The sequence below is a fragment of the Mastigoproctus giganteus genome, chromosome 10 (genome assembly GCF_048544385.1).
Source record: "Mastigoproctus giganteus isolate SK-2022 chromosome 10, ASM4854438v1, whole genome shotgun sequence".
Taxonomy (NCBI): Eukaryota; Metazoa; Arthropoda; class Arachnida; order Uropygi; family Thelyphonidae; genus Mastigoproctus; species Mastigoproctus giganteus.
This window is the reverse complement of record NC_143584.1, coordinates 81,138,096-81,152,913: the sequence shown is the minus strand read 5'-3', so window position 1 is coordinate 81,152,913 and position 14,818 is coordinate 81,138,096. Positions and strand designations below refer to the sequence as shown.

Sequence of the window (14,818 nt, the reverse complement as noted above, 5' to 3'; positions counted from 1 at the left end):
CATATATGTATGTAGCTCCTCAGTTTTTATGGGAGTTTCCGCGCGCACGCCAGATATCACAACCGCAAGGTTCGTATCCCGCCTCGGGCTTGGATCAAAGAACTGCAAAAACTTTGGGAGATGCATTATGGCCACAGAAGCCGATGCGCCAACAACTAACAAAGAAAAAAAAACAACCGCAATCAGCTGTTTTGCCTTGCACGGAGCAACGAACGCACCGTGACGAATTTCGCTACACTTTATTCTCATCAGATAGGCGAGTGTGATGTGACTGAGAACGGCTGCTGTCATAGTGCACTGTACCATCAGTGAGGTGCGGAGGAAGGGGTTATGGTGTGGCTCTGGTAAGGCCTAGGACCTTTAGTGTTTGTATGGGGGGAACCACGAACGCTGATGCTTACCTTAACATTTCAGACAGTTCCATGCCTCCTACGATTGCAAGTTCTTTGGTACATATCCATGTTTGTTTGAACAGGATAATGCCCCGTGCTGTATGCCCGTATCGTTCAAGAATGGTTCATGGACACGAATGTAAAAATTTGGAATGGCGGACAGTTGAACCCTGTAGAACAGCGTTGAGATAAACGAGAACGTCGGGTGAGGGCCAGATCGATGCTCTCACACCGGTAGCTCAACTGGTTACTGATGTGCGGGAGGGACTGTTCGTATACTTGCTACAGTCTTATCTTTCTTTGGTGAAAAGCTTGTCCAATGCAATCTGTATGTGAAAAACGACAAATTTTGCTATATATATTACATATCATGCATTATAAAATAATAATAAATTACTTGTCTCTCTTTTAACAAGGGGAGAAAAAGAAAATTCACTTTGCTGCTCCTCTTTCGTGCTTATTGGCAGTCCTGGCGAGAGACTGGCCATTTGCTGTGAGAGGTGCTAGGTTGAGGTGACAGGTTTTGGTCGCTAATTGGCTAGAAGAAATAATCAATTTCAGTTGTGTTTTGGAAGTTCGCTGCTTACGAATAATGATCTCCCTGAAAGCTTGGAAATGAGAGTAATACGGCTGAACTTCAGGGTGAGATGATGAGTCTATAAAGGTGATCAGGTTATCGAGATGAATTTTTAATTCACAGAGCTTGATTTTGCAAATTGGTGGCCCTTCATCATCATCATCATCGTTTTCTTCGACCTTTTTATCGCGAGCCATAACTTTACTATTTCCCTCTCTCATTACTTAATATCCAGGATTACCTTCGTGTTCCTTTGGTCATTGCAAGATAGCTACTTCTATTACTTCTTTTTCGCCAGCAATTCTAATTGTCCTCTAAAAGTCACCTCATAACCCTCGATTTGTAATTGGCATCCATGTTATTTAAAAGGTTTTTTTTTTTTTTTTTTCAGCCATTTTCAGGCCCGTTACTGCTCTTCAAGCTGCTGCAAAGTTGAAAATTGCTGATTTTAGGGTGTAATTCCTCAGATTTTGTAATGTACGTTGCTTTCTTGTGTCTTCGCTTTCGTCAGTTTCATCTTCTAATACAACCATCACCTCCTCCAGAAACTTTTTCCTGTAGTGCCTTTACCTTACAAGAATTATTTCCTGATCCAAGGGCTGGATGAGAAAAGGTACCACCGATTAAAAGGATATCCATTGAGAATGTTATCTTTTCTGCTTGTTTGTTGTCCAGAAAAAAAAGAAGCAATAGTTTCTCGTAAATATGATGTCATCTTTATCGGCCAATTCATGGTTATTATTAATCTTGGAACTTTTATATCATCCCCATTAAAATATCAGGTTTTTTGAATTTATTATAAAAATACGAATGCAAAACAGGGTCTTGTAAAAACTACAAAATATACACGTGTACTTGATTATATAAATGCAAAGTTCGTTCAGAACAGCTCATGGGGTTTTGTTAGTGATATACAGAAACTCTGCTAGCAGGGATAAGGAAGTGATTATCCTTTTGTACAAGGCCATGGTTGGACCTCATCTTTAGTATTGTATACAGATCTGGAGGCCTCATTATAGGAAGGATCTAGATCTGCTGAAACGAGTGTAGAGAAGGGCAACCAGATTGGTGAAGGGAACTCTTACCTAGAACGGCTTCAGTTCTGCAAATTGCAGCTTCTGGAGACTAGGCACCTGCGGGTTGATCTGATTGAGGTGTTAAAGCCTTGAATGTATTGAGTAAGCTGAATGTGAATGGCATTGTAGTCTCTTTGCTGAGACTACAAATACAGGAGGGCGGCATAAACTTAAGCCGAGAAGGATGGTTGCAGGATGGATTTTAGGAAGTTTGCCTTCAGCCAGCGAGTGGTTAATTGTTGGAACATGCTTCCGAGTGGTTGATTGTTGGAACAGGCTATGTTGTCTGTTGTGGAGCTGGATGGTTTAAATAAATTCTAGACAAATTCTTGGAGGGTATGGATGGCAGAAGTGTGTAGTGCTAATTTTTTTTTTAGCTGATGTTATATAAGCTTGCTTTCTTGCATGTTTTGCCATTACTACTGTTATAAATCAGAGTTAAATAAATTGATCTGCATCGTACGCCGCACAAATATCAGCAACCGCAAAACCGTTGTGCAGAAGTCAGAAAGTTTTATATACTCATACCGAGTATCTTCTGCAGCTGATGCTGTTCAATGGATTCGGGTGCATATATTTAATTAAAAGCTCTTTTAAATAAAAATTACAACAGAAATAACAAAAATGCTATTAAAAATATGAAGGGCTTTACATCTTTGCTTCTACTATATCTTAAAAACAAAATCGTATTTCGTTGTTTAAAAATTCTGCTTTCTTGACAATCTTAATATAGCCATGGCCTAGTGATCAAGTACATTTGAGTTTTGCGCTTATTAGAATTTACGTAATACCAAATACCATTATTCATTTGATATACACTGAAAGGACAGAATTCATGGAGTACCTGGTTCCTTGGCAAAGGAACGCTGTCACCCCATTCGCTAGTGGACGAACCCACCGCTTGGCAGGTATATAGCTATTGTACATACATCATTGCATTCATGTAGACGGTAATTCGATGTCAGTATGGATAAACGTCATGAGTTAACCGACTTTAAAAGAGGGATGATAGTGGGTGCCCGACGCACAGGTCACTTTATCGCGGAGTGATACAGAAATTGCACTATCCCCATTTGGCAATATCAAGAGTATATCGGAAATACGCCATTTCCGGAATAACATCTCATCGTGGACAGTGCTGTGGGTGGAGAAAGGTTGTGGACGAATGTGACCATCGACGTCTGTCTCGCATTGTTTCAGCAACTGGAGAGCCACAGTGGCACAAATCACCGCCCACTTCAACGACAACGGTGCCCGAAACGTCTCCACCAAGGCCATCGGCGATCATTAGCCGTCAACCCACCAGAGTCCCATTGCTGACACCACGACACAGTACTCTACATCTCAACTGAAAGAAAGAATATCGGCGCTGGACCTTGGATCATTGGAGATGGGTCTCCTGCTCCGATGAGTCCCGTTTCCAGTTATTTCAAGCGGATGGGTGGGTGCGTATCTGGCGAAACTGCACGAAGCTATGAACCCGTCATGTCAACAAGGAACTGTTCAGGCAAGGGGACATTTTTTTTTTTTTTTTTTGATTTGGTAGTTGTTGGCGCATCGGCTTCTGTGGCCATATTGCACCTCCCAAGGTTTTTGCAGTACTTTGATCCAAGCCCGAGGCGGGAATCGAACCCGCGACCTTTGGGTTGCCGGGCAGGTACTTTACCCACTCGGCTAGCCCGGTCGGCCCACAAGGGGACATTAGGTAATGGTCTGGGGCGTGTTCAACTGACACACGTTTGGGACCTTTGGTACGTCTAGACGCATCTCTGAATGGTCCAAGTTACGTGTCCATCATTGCAGACCATCTACACCCCTTTATGTTCATCGTGTACCCACAGGGCAATGGAATCTTCCAGCAGGACTGTGTGCCTCCCCGCAGAGCCGTGGTGACTAGAACATGGTTCGAAGAGCATTCCGCAGATTTTACCACCATGGAATGGCCTCTCCGTTCACCGGACATCAACCCTGTGGGGCATTTTTGGGATGCTATGGAAAGGTCCGTTCGAGCTTTGGATCCTCCACCCTGGAATGCGACGGAATTATGGAGAGCCGTGCAGCAAGCATGGATGGAAATACCTGTGGAATGCTATTCGTGAAGTAGTGGACTTAATGCCTCGCCATGTGATTGCCCTTATCCAGGCGAAAGGTGGGCCTACCTGTTACTAGGTATTTAATGTTTTTTTGTTTTTTTTTATAAGAGGAAAAATTTAAAAAAAAAATCATTTTTCATTTTATTTTGAATTTTCGCTTTTAGCTCTGAAATTATGCTGGTCTGTAACGTTTTCCACTCATGTCACAAAATCTTAGGCTTTTTCTCTACTGTGGAGTTCACCCATTTCATAGTTTAAAAAAAGTAACAGTAAATAAATGTATAAGTCTAATATATTTTTAAATTCTACCTTTTTGACCGCTGGTTTTGGATTCGGCTTGGGAAAAATGCCCTGCCTTAGTTTTTCAGCTCTGCAGGTACTACTTTTTTTATTTTTTTTATGTTATTTATTTTTGTTTGTTGCTGTTTGTGTGACTTGTTTTTGTACAATCTGAATAAAGAAATGCAAATTTTCCACCAGCGGACCCGATAGATGAAAATGATGGGTGAGGAATATATATATATATATATATATATATATATATATATATATTTTTTTTTTTTTTTTTTTTTTGAGCCGGATAAGTTGGTGCCAGGGCTGTGTGCGCGCTTCCCCATTGCGCATTGAAAGACTCCTTTTAGTTCATTCTTCCGGCTGCTTCGTGGAGACGGAGAGAGAGAGAGAGAGAGAGCGTTTGTACAAGCCATTCCGGAAATCGCAAGAGAACTTGCACCACCGTTTTTCTTAAGTAAATAAACAAACAAGCGCACTGAGCAGTTCATGTTGCTTTCTCTCTTTTATAACTAGGAGAAGGTAAAATGTCGAGCCGTGGAAAGCTAACGTAACTGTGAAATAAGGAAATTTGCGCATATTACGCTTAGTACACTTCGGTTCGGTGCATATCAGAAACAGTCGTTTTTACAATGTTCCTAAAGCTGCGTGAGGCGTGGCTCTTCATTGTTATTGATCGTCAATATATGCGACATAGACTTGTTTTTTTAAGGATGGAGTTAATAGGTGACACCTTGCAGCCGCACAATTATACATAGCTTAATATCTCTATCAAGTTAAGTGGGGGAATCTTTCACCTTTGTGTAGAGTGTAACTGAAGAATTACCGCCATCAGCAGTCTAGTAAGTACCAATTTTCCCACTAGGAGACGCTGTAATTGCTTCTGCGTATTGGCTCTGTGCCAAGATTGCAGCCTACTATCACATCTACTGGGAGTGGAACGTTCGTGCGTGAACGGATCGTTGTGCTCACTTGGAGTTAAAATTGTTTGTTTTTTCGTTTCATGTTTTTAACCAGAAAATTTTCTCCTCTGTTAAAACTTGGGATACGTGATTCTGTGTATGTGCTAAGAAGACAGGATCTTTACCGTTTACTTTTGTATTTGGAAACAATACATTTATGTTTCCAGTGATGGAGGAGGCACATGACCTTGGCGGGTGTCGTAGCTGCAGCAGCTGTTGCATGGACCGGAGCTGTGAGTATCTGTGATTATGGATGGTTTCTCTACACAGTTGCCATTGCAAGCACCAAATATGCCGGATTTCTCTTCTATGCGCGCGCAGAGTGGAGTACATCCTTCCGCGCCCCCTTTCGTCTTGTAAGTGTACAGCGATTGGTTCGGTTTAAAGGCGCAGTTCTATTTACTGTGTAATAAAAAAAAAAAAAAAAAACACAAGGCGCGAAGAAATATAGGTCTTAAATTTGAGCGAAGGCAACAACTCAGTAAAATTTTAAAATACACATTGAGATAATATTATAATAGTCATAATTGGAATAAACTATTTCTGAGCAATATTCTGCTAGAAATTTTAATTAGCATTTGGCAGATAACATGTTGACTATGTAGCCGTAAAAAAGGAAAGGGAGCAGCAACAGCATGCAGAAAACTTTGAGAAGTTCTAGTGTTGTAAATAAAATAGCTGCAATTTGTTGAAATGTTTATGCATATTATAAGTGTGTAGATAATTCTTAATTGACGGATAGTGGCGTTACATCCCATCTGTATTTATCCAGTAGGTGTTTGGAGAATCGTAATCTAGGTGTTAATAAGTCTGGAACTATCTTGTCTTAAATTATCAACTTTTAGTAACTTACTTTTTACATCCTTACATTACGAACTAAAAAATTTTATGTTAAAATAAACAAGTTAAATAAGAACTTTATTCCGAATGGGAAATTTATTTTATTGTGTGAACGCTACTTATTTTTAGAGGTTTAAGTAAATACCATTACAAGTTGGATAAGTAAAAACAGGCGGTAAAACATGGGTATGAAGCGTTCCTGACAAGTGATACGAATAGAGAATATTTTGAGACTATACATATTATATTCTCCGAAAGGTTCTTAAGAATTATTCGTGGTTATTCCTGATGAGGATGCCTTGAAGAATTGAAGTTTTATGTTTTGTATGTTTCTAGGAAATACTGTTGGTTTTTCTTTGAAATTCAAAATAAAGCGTGAAATGGAACTTTTGTACTTGCATTGTGAAGAAATGCATTATGTGGGGTCCGCCTTTATTGTTTGTAACCTCCCGAGTACCGAGGATTTTAAAATTTATTGTAGGATTGATTATTGGGATATTCCGCGAAAATTTGGATATCGCACGTGTTATTTTATTTGTTGTATATACACCGTAGCTCGCGTTGATTAAAGAATAGTTTAATAAATTTCTGTTTATAATAATGCGACCACAGCAGTCTCACTCAAAATGCGTAACGTACTAATTGAGTTAAACTAAACATTTCAGTAATTAAATCAATTTCTTTAGTCCTAGTGCAAGTAGACCCTATAAGCATTAGTTTTAGGCCTTTTTTTTTTCTTTTTTTTCCGGACCTTCTTGCATTAGGACTAGTGTATTTTAATTATACATTAATATGATAATAACGTTACGTAATGTTGTTATATATGCGAATACAGTATACAGATACAAGTAAAAAGCATATGGCAGTTATATTCAGTATATAAAAACGGGTCGACACTATGCCATTGAAAAAATAATAAAATATTGGCTGTGATAAATAATAAAAAGTGGCTGTGATATGTCTATATCACAACGAAAACAATGGAGAAAAATAATGAAAAAATGAGTAATCCCGCAGAAAATAATGGAGTTTATGGTTTAAAGCTTAATTCAGAATCATATAGACAGTAATACAGTGCGATCACGTCGCGAATTTAGGAGAGATCTTGTGTGACGAATCTGATTAGCTACCATTTCGCAGTAACAAAGCGACTGGATGAAGAAATACTTTTGACATCATATGTACTTAGATTTCTGTAAAGCTTTTGATACGGTTCCAGATGAACGACTGCCGTATATATTGGAGGAGTATTAGGGACAGATCACTACTGTGGCCAAAGGAGGGTGGGTCCTCTTTTTCGACGAGTGTTATTGTTGGAGTCCCTCTGGATTCAGTTCTGGGCCCTTATTGTTTTCAATATTTATTAACGATATTGATGAAGGCATATCAAGTCTGTGAATTCGCCGATAAGACAAAGGTTAGCTGGATGGTTGATGACAGGAATTAAGATATGCTACTTCAACAAGGACCTAGAGAATTTAGGCAGATAGGCTGAGAAGTCGTAATTCAGGTTTAACAATGCAAGGCAGTGCATATGGATAGTAGTAGGCCTGACGTAGCTGAGTAGTCAGGAGCGCGAGTGCAGTAGCACACGCTCTTTGAGTGGACCGTGGTATTCAGCTAAATACGATTAACGATTGTATTCATGATTTATTGCAAACTCCTCTGACCTCGTGGTCGTACCGGAGCATGAACAAGAATATTATTATTATTAATCTCTGAATTATATTAATCTCATCTCAATTGGGTGGTACACACTCAAGGTACTGGAGTTGAAAAAGACCTAGTAATAATTGTACAGTTGGACGTGAAGTTTTCTGAGCAGACAGTCTTGATAGGAGAACTCGTGGGGTTCTGTCGTTGTTATACAGGATTTTTTCCCAGGGTGGGGGGGAGGGACTGTTACTAATTCGGATACACATAGGGGTGCAAATTTAATTAAGTTGAAAAAAATATGGTACGGGATAGATGTATGAAAATTTGTTTTCAGTGATTGATTATAATCTGGCGTGGGTTGTGGAAGTGGCAGTGAATAAATAAGAAAGAACAAAAATTAGTGAGGAGATGGGCAGACGGTGTGTGTGTTTGTGGCTGACGTATGACGCTTTATAAGCGTGTTTCCTTTCATCATTTGCCCTTAATATTATTTATATACATGTGTGTGTGTGGGGGGGGGGACCTAGAATTTATTATTTTTTTTAAAAATCAGATTATGATCTCCCCTTCATGACATCAGCAACCTTCTGGAGCAGTGTTTCAAGAGTTACAACCTTTTTTCACGTACGAACTACTTTTATATTTGAGGTCAATAAAAAAAATTATTTGCGTGTATAAAGTATAGACGTTGGCGTGCGACGCCAACACCACTTGATCGTTGCTGTGAATACCTCTTAAATGCAGCTTCTTCCAGCAACACTTCTTTTGGCTTTTTCAGTGTCTCTATTTGATACACTGCTTTTATCACTCCCCACATCGAATTTTAAAGCAAATGCCTTTATAGAGTGTTTGTCTTTTAATATGTGACACAGTCTGTTGGCTAATACCAAATTCTTTTGCAATTTTTTTTTTTCCCCTTCCAGGAATACATTTTCTAGTTGCTCTATCACTTTGAGCTTGTTAATGTAGTTAGAGCAACGTGTTTTCTTTTTATTCTACTTTTCAATTTTTTAGAACCCATAATTATATAAAATATGCTAACTTATGTACATACATGTGTATGAAGAAGTACGCAAATGAAGCAGTATAAGTAATAACATACTTCTGACTTAGAGTTAACAACGATACTGACATGTTCCGTCTCTCCTCTTTCTGCGCAGTCAATCAGCCCACAGTCAGAATGACTCACTGCCTTTTTAAATCCCGTATGGCTTTCATATTTCGAATATTACAGAATTTTTCATATTTCGATCCGGATTAACTGTAACCGGATTAGCGAGGGTTTACTCGAGGGTAAATAATATATATTATTACTATTATTATTTTTTTTTTTTGTGTGTTTCTGCGATTAGATCGCGGGCCGCATCGCAAAGCTAGGCTTGTTGCTCATCACTGGTCTAAATCCAGGGTCAAAGGTTTTTGGGAATTTATATTGTTTTTATTTATTCTCATTGTATTTCCTGGTTTTTCGATAAGCTGGAACATGCTGGGATTACTGAAACAATTCTAAAATAGATTGCTGGGTGACTGCAGGGTAGAAGCAGTGGTTGTGATTAATGGATATTATTCAGATTTTCATAAACAACATTGACGATGGGATAAAAGGATTGATGCCAACAACTTCTATCCCAACATCGATGGGATAGAAGGCTTGATATCAAAATTTGCAGACGACGTAGAGATTGGTAGAGAGTTCAGTACCAAGGAAGCACCTTTTCAGGATGACTTGAACAAGCTGCAAGAATGGTCAGAAAAGTGGCAGCTGTGTTTTGTTGCAGGAAAATGCAAAGTCTTACACGTGGGGAATAGCAACCCCAAAATAAATTATACACTTGGTGGGGTTAAATTAAAAAAAAGTAGAGGAAGAAAGGATCTGGGATTTACGATACAGGCAGATATGAAGTTTTCTGAGCACATAAACAGGCAGCCAGGAAAAGCCCATGGTGTCTTATCAAAGGTGATTTATCGAACATTATTCTATAGAGATAAGGTGGTCATAATCCCACTATATAAGACTATTGTAAGACCACAGTTTGAATACTGTATTCAATTATGGAGACCTCATCTGAAAAAAAGACATTGAGCTTCTCGAAAGGGTCCAAAGACGGCAACTCGCAAGGTGAGATCGGCAAAACGGAAGACCATGTGAGGAAAGACTCCGATTATGTGAGCTACAGAACTTGGCAACCAGACACCTCAGAGGTGACCCAGTTGAGGTTTATAAGGCTCTAAGAGCGGTTAGTAAAATGAATGCAGGCAGAATTTTCACTGTTATAGAGAATTCCAGAACTCGGGGCATAAATTCAAATTACAGTGGAGGAGGTGTAGGAAGTTTTCTTTTAGCCAGCGAGTCGTTGATTGCGGGAACAGGTTGCCTTCACAGGTAGGCTGAGAGTTTGAATAAACTCGAAGGTCAACTGGGTAGTTACCTATGTGAGGAGGGAAGCATAGAAATTGAATTTTCTTATCTACTCTCCCTCCCTCGCCACTGCAGCAAAAGCCATTGGCTTGCGCTATATGACTATAACTATTACTACTATTACGATATACTGTGGAAGAAGTTTGGGCGAATTGACTCATGGGACAAAGCGAATAACCCAATTTTTTTTTGAAAAATCTAGTGTAGATGAAAAATCTGTTTTAAGTATACAGTTACGTCTAAGCCAGCCGATTGATAATCTTATATTTTTTGCTATTTGTTCATAATAGTGATAGTAATCGACAGTGGAGACTTTTCTTGAACCTTGGCTAAAAGAATAATGCTTACGTAATATAAAATTATACATAAAAAAATGCAAATACAGTAATAATAATGGCTTGGATAATTTTAAACGATAATATATTTTTTCATAACGGCTTAATCAATTTAAAGTGAATAATTATGTATCATGCACACACACACACACAAAAAAAAAAAAAAAAAAAAATATATATATATATATATATATATATATATATATATATATAAGAAGAAAAAAAAAACAGGAAAATTGATTTTCTAAATAACTTTATTATTGATATTTTTCCAAACTTAACATGATTGTTGATTATTTCTTGTTTTCTTTAATACATGCACGAAACCCTGAAATCTAATACCCTAGGGAGTTTGAGGGTGCCAGGATTTAAAATTTTCTGAATTTTAAAAGAGGTATTCTTAATCGCTGAGCAGTTTTGGAGAAGCACCTTGAATAAATATTAAACCCTAATAAACCGAACTTATTTACATCGATAAAATTCTGTAAAGACTAAAGGATAGTTAGTACTAGTGGTTGAAATGTAAATAAAAGTTCAATGAAACGTAAAAAGATCACAATAAACAGGTACAACAATGTCTTCGTGTACTGTAAAGTCAATTTTAAATGCATGCTTAGTACAGTAATAAACAATATCAGTGAATGTGCTTTAGAGGAAATAATACTTTTGCAATGGAGAATATTAAAAAGTAAATTATTTTTCTCAAGGAACGATTATAACGAAGTATCTGCAATCGTTATCAGTTTACATGATACTTTGATTTTAATAATGCTGTGGAGAAATTCAGTTATGTTCTCGTACGTAATAACAAAGATATGGCGCCTCCGTGGGCAGGAGCGGCAGTGCGGAGCACACGCTTCTTGATTAGACCGGGGTTCGAGCCCGTGACCACCAAATACAGAGGATGCGGAAAGGTCAGGGAATGACCACCGCATATCCCCGGAGCAATATGGCCTTAGTTGCTAATGCTCCTAAAAACCAAATAACAGACAAGCAAACAATAACAAAGATACTAGGTTTCGTTTTTGCACCATTGTAACTATTGCAGAGTAAAAAACAACAGGCATCTCAAGGTTACTCACTAGATCTTATCTTTAGGATGGAGTGGGAAGCATGCCAGGTGAGTGTCCTTACCCCACCTGTCCTTTTTTTATTCCTTACTTCAGTTATGCAGTTGACAAGCTTCATGACTAGTTATAATGGTGGCAGAACCCTTGGTTTTGTTTTATGGAAGAGAATAATCATAGAGATTAACTATACCAGCTCAGGAAAGGGCTGTGTGACCAGCCACATTACAGTTCGCACTAAGTTACGAAGTTTACTGAATAATAGACAGCACTAAAAGAGAGAAATTCAGTTGTAATGTACCTGATATAACCTTATATGGTCTTAGAGAAATTATAAGATGTTTGCAAGATTATATCACCAGGATTTAAAACTGGATAGATATTGCAATGGTCTTAATTCTCACAGGAGAATGAACTTGCTTTTGTAACGTGTTGTCCTGCTAACTATTATAGTATTAGTGCCTAATACTACTATAGTAGTATTAGGCACTAATACTATAATATAGCGCCTAATACTACTATAGTAGTATTAGGCGCTACTTTCAAATAGATGGCCTTGCCACAGGCTTATTGGCCATTTCTATAAAATAATGAGACGCTGTTATGATTGAAAGAAAGCCTTTTTCAGGACCAATTTGTCTCTTTGTCAGGAAGTAGGTGGTCTCTGGCGATACTCAGATGAATCAGTTTTAGGTATATCACAACTTTGAAGCCCTTATTTCAGAGCTCTAGCAACGCCATTACAACCTGTTTGTCAGATGTTTGATGTCATATAAAGAGAGAAATGGCGCCCTTTTTGTGTGGATTCGTAAAGACAAATGCGAACGTTGATAACTCATTCTGGTTTACTCAATTAATATATCCCGATTTCCTTTTTCTTTTCTTCTCTCTCTTTTTTGTAAAAATTGTCGATTATAAAGAATTCCGAATTTTGTAACGTGCCGGATTTTACATACTTGTATGTTGACTCTGTTTTGAATACACTTAATTTTTTTATGCAACCGTTACTACAGAGGTTGCGAAATGATATTATAAACACATTTAGGCAGCGCCAGTTCGAGGTAAAAAAAAGTGCATCTTGCCGTTGACTTAGTAATAGTATGGGTGTTTTAACATAAAATAGTTTTAATGTTTATTATAAGAATGCGAATTAAATAAAGAATATAAAGACTCGAAGAGTATAATGGATAAAAATTAACAAAATTATAAAGACTCTAAAAACAAATACAATAGAACCTGGATAAGAAGTTTTCCAAGGGACTGGAGGTTTAAAACTTCTTAGAAGGGAAGCTTAAGGGTATGAAATATTAACTACACTAATAAAAATTAAAAGATGCACATACATAAGTTAAAGATAATTTTTATATACTATAGCGAAAATTATAAATATTTTACTCTGCCTATGGGAAACATTTTTAAATTGAGGAGTTCTAATTGCTTAACATTCTGTTCAGATACTCATTAAAAAGTTAGAAGGATGAGATCTTTTGAAGTTTCAACATACCTTAAAAGTTCACAATTATAATAAGACAGAGCAACAATCTACAAAATAATTCTGAACTGTTCAGAAAAAATCAGAACTTAACGGCAAATGCTTTACGTGGTCGACGCTATCCAATTATGGATATCGATGAAAACAATTACAATATATTAAAATGTCTATACTAAAAGGGTTTTATGGCTGAAAGCCTCAGACTACGGAAAACTCACTAATCGAACAAGTTAGTGGGTAGCATCATTTCATTTCGTAGTAAATCACTGAAGTAGGTGAAATCGCATCGTTTTTGTGATATCCCATATTGTGAATGCCTTCACAACGAGTTGCCCTATTTTTTGAACTACCAATAATAAGCAACGCGTCGACATTGGATTGTCGAATAGGCAAAACTTCGCCAGTGGATTCTCGGCAGACACCACCCATGGGTTGGTATCCGCCGATAATAAGTAACATTAGTCTTCTCTATTGGCGAAGCGTTGCTTATTTGGAGGTAGTGCAATGTGAAGGCATTCACAATAAGAGATGTAAAAAACGATGCAATTTCACCTACTTCGGTGGTTTACTACGAAATAAATTATGCTTGGCACTAACTTGTTCGATTACCAAAATGTTTATATTGTTTAATTTTTTAAATATAAAAATAAAGAATTTATATATTTAAAAAATTAAAAAAAAAACGTATTAAGTGTGATGAAAACATTATGATAATACACTGTGTATTCTTTATCACGAACATTTTATGCGGGAAAACTTTTTACCCGGGAAACTTCTTACGCGGGAAAATGATACATTACAGTATATAGAGGTGATATTGGTACATAAGAAACCAAACCCTCTAGTACAGGGGAAAACTTATGCGGGAATTTCTTATTCGGGTTCTATTGTAATAATAAATAAGTACAAAATAAATAATACAAATATGAAAAATAAGATTTTTTCCCCCATTTCCCTTCAAGCGCTTTGTGCCCTTTGGATCATGGCACACATAAACAGTGCAAATTCAAAAATACAATAAATAGTGCAAATTCCCATTTGACTGTTTTTATTTTGTGTTTCGTAAACTATGACTTACTTTCAGTCCGAAAAATTATTCCTCTCACAGTGCTAGGGGATGGGGGCGAATTTTAATCAAACCTTAAGCGATCCACTTTGCTCCGAATTCTTCTACATCACAATCAAGCAAATAATTTTCTGTACTAGATTAAGAAGAAAATACCTTATTCGCGACATTCAATTTTATATTTAAAAAATATACTGTACTATATAAAGTAAAGTATGTTAAATACATAATTGGAAGTATTTCATTTTCAGTCATATTTTTTAACGGAGCACATCTCATGGGGCTGAAGTTGAGTATAAGTTCATCTATAGTATCGAACGGAAATAAATAGAAAGATTACTTTATAGGCATTTTAGTCGTCCTGACTTTTGGTTTATGCTGTATATGAATTTTATAATGCTAAAATCGCGTTACCACCAAATTGATTCCGAAATATGTTACTTAAGAAACCATACCTCAAATATTATTTTACATGAATTAAATAAATGTTTCAGTAGAAAAAAGCAGTTCTGTTTAAATGCCTTTTTTAAATATATAGAAAATAGAGATATT

The 14,818-nt window shown here is 37.2% G+C and overlaps 1 protein-coding gene across 4 annotated transcripts in view; it reads left to right on the top strand.

Moving 5' to 3' along the window:
• The window catches only part of LOC150079116 (serine/threonine-protein phosphatase 4 regulatory subunit 1-like), a 672,615-nt gene that overhangs the window by 154,445 nt on the left and 503,352 nt on the right, over window positions 1–14,818 (top strand). Inside the window, exon 1 of one of the 4 annotated variants that reach the window (XM_090384029.1) lies at window positions 5,377–5,624. The exons of the other annotated variants lie outside the window; for them this stretch is intronic. The gene's annotated coding sequence lies outside the window, so the exon portion shown is untranslated. Of the gene's footprint in view, window positions 1–5,376; window positions 5,625–14,818 lie in introns of those variants that run through there. 4 annotated transcript variants of the gene reach the window in all.